We start from the raw sequence: 10,225 nt of genomic DNA on the forward strand, positions 1-10,225 counted from the left end.
ACATACATAATTATGTGCGTCAATGTCTAATTATTTCATACGGATTGAAGTATATCGATTTGTGTCAGAAAAACGGAAGTATTTAACAGTTTAGGGGTTGTGAAGATTGTGAAGTTCTTTTTGAGTGAGACTATGCACTAATTGATGTTAGACCACCATAGAAAACCTGAAAGTACTGGACGCTTGTTTCGTCCTGTTGTGGGACTCCTCAGAAGTGCGCATCCACGATCCTGGGATTCGAATCCAGGGCCTACAGTCTTGCATGCGAACGGTTAACCTAATGGACCACTGAGCCGGCATCCAATAGTGTTAATGTATAACCTCAACCAATCCACGAAATTACGCGACCATCTACCATTGTACTGAGGTAGACACTTGTTTCTACCCGACATTGATTAGCTCCACTGGTCACGGCTCCAATGGTGGTGGTCTAACATCAATCGGTTCATGATCCCAATCAATAAAAAGAAGTATTTAGGTTGATAAACATGATAATAATAAAATACATTGAAAACCTGGAAGCACTGAACTATCGTTTCTTCTTAATATGAGATTCTTCAGTGGCAGTGTGTATCCGCCATCTTGTATTTGGGAATCGAATTCAGGACCTTCAGTCTCGTGCGCGAACAATTAACCTCTAGACCATTGATCTGATATCCAACTGTGTTAATGTCTAACTACAACTAATCCACAAAACTGAGCGACCATCTTCCATTGTACTGAGGTAGACACCTGTCTCTATCCGATACGGATTAGCTCCACAATAGGACGAAACGTCCATTCAGCGCTTCCAGGTTTTCAATGATGGTCTAATACTAATCGCTTCATGATCTCAATCAAAAACAAAATTTAACTTGACACTATCAAATGTATTGAAATTTAGTTAAATTGTTGATGATAAGAAAACAATAAACTGGTAATATTACAGTTTCAGTTTGGTAAAGACAAGTGGGTAAGTGACCTATGTTAGTCTTGGCAATGATGGTCTCTTAACTGATTCAACTTTGTCTTGAAAGAGTTAACAAATGCAGCTTCAATCATGTGTTGAGTTAATGGATTCGATTCGTTAATGATTCAATGGGAGAATCGATGGTCAGCTGACAAGCAATTTGTTCTGATCTTTTGAATATTTTTTTAGAGTGTCCTCGTGAATCACCTCGTGTGTCACCTCTGAATCTTCCATGAGTAGAAAAATTTAATTTCTGACGTTATGCAGTTTGGCACAAATAACTGAATCAGACTAACATAAGTTTTTCATAGTACAAAAGAATAAACCACAATATGTGAGACATTATTGTGTGTTAACTTGATGTTGTTTACTTCTGTCTTCTCATTGTTATTTAGGACTGCAGTTGATCAGTGTCTCTTGTTGGCATATATGCATACTGTAAAGACTGCCTCGATATTGCCTGAAGTCAAAAGCTTTATAAGCAAAGATGGATAGTGACTAGCAGTGTAATCCAGTTTGACTCGCGTTTCAACCCTTTTTGGGACTTGTCAACTGGATGTACCTGCATCTTAGAGTTGATGTTCACTCTGAGGCTCGATTGCAATCCTAAATAACAATAGAAAGATAGAAGCAAGCAACATCAAATGAATACAACTTCACTCATTGCACAAGCAGATGGCTATCAGACTCAGTAGCTAAGTGCATAATGCGATGATGTTTGAAGTGCATGGTACTGGGTTCGAGTCCCAGAGTGAATATGAACTTTGAGATGCAGGTACATCCAATTGACAAGCCCCAAATAGGACGAAAAACGCGTCCTCGATTCCACTGCTAGCCACTATCCATCTATGATTATTGTGTATGTTTATATTTATATGAGTGAGTTTGAAAAATCTTTAGTATTTGTAATTAGGAAGAGTTGAGTTATGTATTTAAATATATCTTAGTGATGTGAGAAATTGGTTTTCAAGGACACAGCAGCATTTTATTATCCATACACACACACACACACAGTTACTTCAGATTATCATCTTTCAAAACCTCAATAGGCTTTCACTTATTTCTTCTCAGTTAATGATATCTGAGTTAGTTGATCATTACAAATAGTGTGAAATGCTATTGGATAAGTTATGGAATCTTAATAGTGAATAATCAAAACAACATTTATTCTTCCTTGATTTGAATGAATTTTCATCAATACATTCTTCAATACTGCCCGCAAATGCCCTATTACGGTTGAGGGTGGGGAAAGTTAGCTCTCCATCACGAAATGCTCTCAAATGGCAACGCGTATATAGCCTCTGCCACGGAAGTCCTACTCACTGTCTTTTCGCACCACGGGTGTTGATTACGAAATTGAGAGGACGAAAAGCGAATGTCCGGCACTTTAATCGAGTTGGTGGACCCTCCGTGTCCACCCAGAGAAATTGGGAAAACCATGATTTCGAACCAATGGTGCACACGGGCTTCAGTACCCTGAGGGAACAAATGGCGTATGAAGCAATCGTTGGACACCGGCAACCATGGGACTACATCTCCTAACATTTCTCCACTGCCTTGTGGATCAGACCTTTAGATCGAAGGCTCGAAGTGTGGCTCCCTAAGATAACCACCTGCTTCGGTCTGGGCACTCGAGCAGTATCACAGCCCACACACAAATATATATTCAGTGCCCCCTTTTGATTTATACATAATTTTTAGTTATAGGTTATAGAGATTGTTGAATGTCATTCAAATCATAAACTTATCAATGTTAGACCATGAATGAAAACCATCCAGTAGTTCCAAGCTTTTACCGGTGGTAATGTATAGATTTTATTAGTATTTCATTAAGTCAAAATGAAATGAAATAATTTAAAATTACATTGGATAGTTTGTCAAGATTAGATTTTATCAAAGAGTTATACCATCATAGAAACCTATTGAGAATTACCTAGTGTAGGAAAGTTATTTCAGTTTAGTTCTGAAATGTTTAATAATATACATTGATTATTTCACATGAAATCAAATCCACAATATTATGGTCTTGTTTAAAGAAACAATAATCATTTTAACGGAAGTCTGTAGTATGAACTGATTCTATGGTTCGAAGACACTATGGTACTTTATTTCGTGTTCAAACTTATTTCCAAAAAACTTACGTACTTACTTACTTACTTACGCCTGTTACTCCTCATCGAGGAGCATAGGCAGCGCACCAACACTCTCCATCCAACCCTGTCCTGGGCAATACTTTCTAGCTCCGTCCAGTTGTAATTCATCCTTTTCATATCTGCTTCTATTATTCGACGCAATGTGTTCTTCGGTCCTCCTCTTCTCCGCTTCCCTTCAAGATTCCAAGTTAGGGCTCGCCTCGCGATGCAGTTTGGTGATTTCCTCAATGTATGTCCTATCCATTTCCATCGTCTTCTCCCAATTTCCACTTCAGCTGTAAGCTGGTTTGTTCTCTCCCGCAGAAGGCTGTTGCTGATGGTATCCGACCAAAGGATGTTGAGTATCTTGCGTAGACAACTATTTATAAATACTTGTACCTTCTTGATGTCCAACCCTCCCTCTTTGACTAGACTTGGGACAAGGATTAACCCTTGAATAGCTACAGGTGGAATATTGAGGGAAAACGGAAAATAGGAACACAAAAGAACACACTACATCGAGAATTGGAAGCAGACGTCAAAATAATGAATAGAAACTGGAACTAAGTGGAAACGATTGCCAAGGACAGAGTTGGATGAAGAATGACGATGAGCGGCCTATTCTCTCCCAAAGTCAAAATTTTCAATACAAATGTCAAGATATTTCTACTCTACTACGAAAGCCATCATCCAGAAGATACAAGTGTTTATTAACAGTGATCCTACGCATAATACTTATGATCTGTTGGTCAAACACTATCAACAACAACCTACTGGGGGAGGGGACAAACCAGATTCCAGCGGAGGAAGAAGCGCTTTTTACACTCTTGAAACTTCCTCAAAATTAAAATTTTACAGATTGAAATCATGAGTCAGTTGAAGCTAGACCACCGTTGAAAACCTGGAAGCACTGGACGGCCGTTTCGTCCTAGTGTGGGACTCCTCAGCAGTGCACATCCACGATCCCGCACCACGCGGGGCTCAAACCCAGGACCTACTAGTTTCACGCGCAAGCACTTAACCATTAGACCACTGAGCCGGCATCTAACGGTGTTAATGTCTAACTTCAACCAAACCACGAAGTTGCGTCACCATGTACCAGTGGTCTAGTGGTTAAGTGTTCGCGCGCGAAGCCAGTAGGTCCTGGGTTCGAGCCCCGCGTGGTGCGGGATCGCGGATGTGCACTGCTGAGGGGTCCCACACTAGTACGAAACGGCCGTCCAGTGCTTCCAGGTTTTCAATGGTAGTCTAGCTTCAACTGACTCATGATTTCAATCTGTGAAAATTTCTAAAAATCTCTACAAACCCCTTCTGATTAAGATTTTAGTTTTATAAAATATGTCTGTACAGTCTTTTATATGTTAGATAGTAAACATTTTAATTGTCAAAGGTAGTTTTATACAGTCCCTCCATTGCAGGTGTATTTGGCAAATTTGTTACTATTCATTGCTTCTTACTTATAATAAGTAAGTAGTATACTTTGTTATTATAAATATTTTACCAACTAGTTTCCTCTGAAGTATTAAATTGTGCAAAATTTCACGGAATTAAGATGGAAGGAAATCTAATGTACTTATCAAATGAAAGCGTTATAAATGTTGGATATCATTCAAATTTATATGAGATTCAATGCATTGGATTTATTTCGATATGATTTGAGTTAGATAGTCTACACACAAAATACTTCACTTACATAGTTTAATATAATCTAATGGAGTTTTGTTCTCTGAGCTGGATGGTTTGGTCGTGGAGCTTTCATCGTTCTTCTGAACGACCACCATCTTACTATAATCTAATTAAGAAAGTTCAGTAATTTCGTCAACAAAAATAATGTAAAATCGGGAACCTTAATGAAATAGGTTTAGTGTACTTGGTTTCCTGATTTAACAAAGTTGAGTAAAGCAAACATATCTTTATGATTAGTTGTTTGAGTCCTAACGACCTATGCCTAATTAGTTACTTGCTCTTGTTATCGCGCGTGGAGGATAGGTCACCGATGGGGATACTTCAGCCAACTCTGTCCTGGGCTCGCCTTTCCATTTCTTGACAAATTCCTTCCATTCTTTTGATATCTGATTCCTATTTCCGGCTCAATTTGTTCTATGGCCTATCTCTTCTCCCTTAAACTTGGCAAGTTAGAGTTTGCTTTATGATTCGGTTTTATGGTTTTCATTATGTGTGTCTTATTCACTTCCAGAATCGTTTTACAATTTCTTCTAGTCCAGTTTTAATCATTCAACACGGTAGCCAGTATCTAACATCTCACATAATCGTTTTGAGGACAGTTGAATCAGTTGAATCAGTCAGAACAAAAAAAACACTCTACTGTTGTTGAGTTCTCTGAGTTGGATGGTTTATCGGTGAAAGTCGTTATCAAGTTGAGGTGGATGCTCATACTATTGTCCAGAAAACGCTTAAAAAAACATTGAGAAGCATCTTATCCAACCAGCATTCGTTAAAATTTTTGCCAGCAACATTTAGAAAGTGAAAAGTCACATGTCGAGTTTTTGATTGGATGGTTACCTATGCTACCACTATGTTTAGTAACGTTCCAGAATTTTCCGGAAACCCAAGACCATCTAAAATACGATACATACCCTAGAATGATCAATTCAACCCTGTCCAAGGTCATATTCAGGACATAAAGTCAGTTAGACTTATCGTATATGATAACGTTGATTATAGGTAGGTTTAATCACGTAGCAAGTAAGAATTTACACAACTGTCCTGAATACTAAAAATCTTGAAAACTTAGTAGTGATCCATTTTAATTAACTATGTTACTCAGTCAATAGTTGTAATAAAGCTTAGTAATTATAATTATTTAGTGGCTGAATTCATGAGCTAATTAAATCTAGACAACCATGAACAATCTGGATGGATTGGACGATCGTTTTGTCTTAGTATGGGACTCCTCAACAGTGCGTACTAGCGATCCTGCCCTCAGGCTTCAAACCTAAGATCTACTGGTTTCGCATGTGAATGCCTCACCTCAAAACCAATGAGTCGGCATCCAACGGTGTTAGTGTCGAACAAATGAAGTCACCGTCCACCATTGTTATCAGTGAGTTACTATCTCACAACAGACCCGGTTGAATTCCACTGGTCACTGCTTCTCACTGGAACTCCAGGAATTACATCTTGAAACCAGTCACTAGTGTGTATATGATGATTATGATTAAAATGAGGTTTTGCAGAGATTGTAGTAATTTCTAATAGCGACATTCATGAGCCAATTGAAGCTCATCAATGTTATGTCCCGATAAGCATAATGAATGGTAACTTTTAGGATCCATTTATGGACCAATACTATGCGCATATTTTTATCATTTCATTGTTATGTAAGTAAACTATTCATATTCCTCTTATTATGAGTTTTATTTTGATCTATGAACTATTATGATACGATTTACCATTGTTGAGTTATGCACAGTCTATCAATTACGATCTCCAACATTCACAGCCACTTTTGGCTAAATCTTGTATTAATGTTGTTTTCTATTTTATGGTACGATGTGGCCTGTATGGTTTGTATATAAACCCAGTATGTTTGAAATACATGATTCATATTGCAGAGGTTGAGATTGGTGTTCTGGATTCGAACAGGTAAGCAGGGCTAGGCAAGAAGCAGGACCGATAAGGACTCGAGACTGCTCGTACTGGTTTTATGCATCACTGATCCGATCGATAATTCACTGCTCTCTATTTGTCAGTCTCATTACGTTATGCAATAAACAGGGTACGCAGGTCACAAGTTATAACAATTAAATGACTAAAATCTCTACAAAACCCCATTCTGTTAATTATAATTCTATTCTGTTTATTTAATGGTTCACATTTATTAATTGTAATGAATTTCCAGCAAATTATCTGTTAGACACCTACTAAATACTCATCTTGCAAGAAATCAAATTGTAAATACAACAGACAGTTATGTAATTTATGGAATATCGGGATCGATGGTAAGTGATTTAGATCGGTGAATAATTTCGTAGTTGGGAACCATTAAAGACTATAGATTGTTTAGCTTGTAAACTGTGCTTAATGGAGTATCCCAGGGTACAGTTCTAAGAATAGTGTTCTTCTTCTTCTTCTATATAAATGACATGCTTAATCTCTTATTATGATGGATTTCGCTCTATGCTGACGATATGGAGAGTGATAAAAAATTAAGATGACAGTTTAAAGCTTCAAAATGAACGATAGAAATTATCCAAGTGATCTATAGTTTGACAGTTGCAGATAGATGAGTTCAATTACATTATGATCAATATTGGTTATCAGAGTATAGATCAATAAACGGTGGGTAATGTTGATCTATCTGTTATCCAGAGACATATAGATCTGAGAGTTATGATCAGTTAAGATTTGAAAATAACTATTGATTTATCTGTTAACCATTTTAAAACTTGCTAGTCAACAAGAAAAGTTGACGAGACTCTAATTTATGGACGAGCCAATCAGAGGCGTTTTAGAGATTTCAAGGTTACGGCGCCAACTTCAGTGCTTCATGCTAACGTACATTCGGTTCACAGGGAATTTTGTGCAAAACGTGATAATTGAGCAGCTATAACAAATAAAACGACGGGACTATAATTTGTGGACGAGTCAATCAGGTAAAAGATAATAGATCTCGGATTTTAACGCGAAAGCCTTTCATCCATTCGGCTAAATAAATTCCTGGCATTATAGCTGATGTCAGTTCGTGATGAAAACCCTATATATGATTCCTAACTAAGGCAAATTATGATAATTATTGCGAACTGGATAATAAAAACACCAGTAACACTGGCTGCAGCCAGGTACTACAATATATACGTGTGTTTGGGGAGAGTACAGACCCCTACATAGGCTTGGTTGTGTGCATCGTGTCGTTATCCACAAGTAGCATTTTGTGCACTCAACAACCGGAGTGCACATAAACAATATTGAAGCGATGTGGTGGAGGCTGAAAGAGTTTTTGCGATTTTATCATGGCTCTAGAGGCTGACTATTAAGGAGCCATATGGATAATTTCCTCTACCGTATAAATTGTGATTTTAGAACTTCTAAACCTCCTTCTAACCTTGACAAGTTTTTTTTTCGTATCTTCCAAAATAGAGAATTTATGATGACATTTAAGTAAACTTAGCAAGCGTAGAACAAATTACTTGTCAACGGACCATTAAATCATCAACGATTAGGAATCCTTATCTTCAACATGTGGTTAAAACTTCACCTGTCAACATATTCAAAACAAAATTGGATCAAGTAAGAGACTTTAATTATCAAGATTAACCACACAGGCTAGCCATTCTCTTGTCTTTTCCTTACTCAAACTGAAACATATTTACAATCATTCTTGCCCTAATGACAATTGGTCTATTCGTCAAATATATTTTATGTATGAATTCTTCTTGTTTCTCTCTCATCACAGATGAGAATGAAGAGGACCAGAAAAGTATCAAAACCACCCTGATGGTACTTTTGACATTTTTCCAGTAATCAGTTTTTGTAATAAGTTGTGTGTGTGGTTGATAGACTTAATTGAGGTAACTTTAGAACAGAGAAATTCATGGCAATAAATGCCCGTGTGGCGACTGTAAAATGACCAGACTTTTTACTGTTGAAATCATAATTCGATCTAGGCTAAGCCACTGTTGTTTCGTCCCAGTACGAAATTCCTCAACATTCTTCATTCATGTCTAAGCCATACACATGTGAATCCAGCACATCCAATCTCGTGTGTAAATGTCTAATCTTTAGACCACTGATTGAGAATTCAATGGTGTTAATGTCTAACTGAACTTAATCCACGATCTTTGCAACCCACCATTGATTGCCTGTGATGGATAACCGTCTCACACTCGACACAAACTAGATTCTATTGCCTAAAGCTTCTCAATAGAACTCTAGGAGTTACATCTTGCAGCTTCATTTTTCACTGATAAAAATACTGAATTCTTTAAGGACAACATTGATTTAGGGTAGGCCTTTACACTTAGATATTCGGAAAAAAAGATGCATTGTGACACGTATCAAATTGTACATATCATTAGATCAATTGTAAAATAAATAGAATTGATCTATTCATTTGACAATCTTTTATACTCAGAGATTGTTTCATATTTGATGACTGATCAATCAAATAACTATTACTGCCCTCTCTTTTACGTTTAATATAAGAAACATGCACTGACATTCAAATGAATGTATTTGGTTGTTGTTGTTGTTCAATCCTATTCAATTTGAGGATATTTCCAACAAAAAGAATAATGAATCATAGATTCCATAATCAGTTATTAGAAGTTCCACAATAGGATGAAACAAGCGTCCAGTGCTTCAAGGTTTCCGATGGTGGTAGTCTAACATCAATCAAAATCTTAATAATCTCCACAACCGCATACTGATAATTAAAACATATGCTTCGTGAGAAAATTCTCGGAGTTCTGTTGAGAAGCCAAGATCAGTGGAGCTAATCTGTGTTGGGTGGAGACAGGTATCTAACTCAGTACAATTGAAGATGGTCGCGCAATTTTATGGATTGGTGCCGGCTCAATGGTCTAGAGGTTCTATGTTCACGCGTGAGACTGAAAGCCCTGAATTCGAATCTTGCGAGTGAAATCATGGATGCACATTGCTGAGGAGTCCCATAATAGGACAGAACAGCCGTCCAGTACTTCCAGGTTATCAATGGTGGTTTAACATTAATCAATTCTTGGTCTCAATCAAAAATTTAATCATCTCCACAAATCCCATATAATTTAGAAGTCATTAAATGAAAGAATCACTTTGTTTTTAGGGATCAATTTCATCTTTTCAGTTGTTTTTATTCAAAAAGAAAATTGACTTAGAATTGATAAACTTTGGTTGAAAGCGGAATCCAGCATGTACATTTCATGCTTTTAGACACTAATTAGTTCAAATTATATGGATCCTAATGTTTCTATTGTCAATCAATCAAGGAATAAACACAAGTCTTTACGAATAGTAACTCAAGTCTTTAGGTATCTGTTTTTATCGTTCTAATTTGATAGAGAGTAGTAGATTATTATGGAAATTTCAGGTTGAGGGTGTATAAAGCCAAATATTATCAAGAACCCTTTTTAAAATCAGAGAAAGTTAACATCATTTGTTGTTGTTGTTGTTTTAATAAGATCTTGTT

This window comes from Schistosoma haematobium, chromosome 7, assembly GCF_000699445.3.
Source record: "Schistosoma haematobium chromosome 7, whole genome shotgun sequence".
Classification (NCBI taxonomy): domain Eukaryota; kingdom Metazoa; phylum Platyhelminthes; class Trematoda; order Strigeidida; family Schistosomatidae; genus Schistosoma; species Schistosoma haematobium.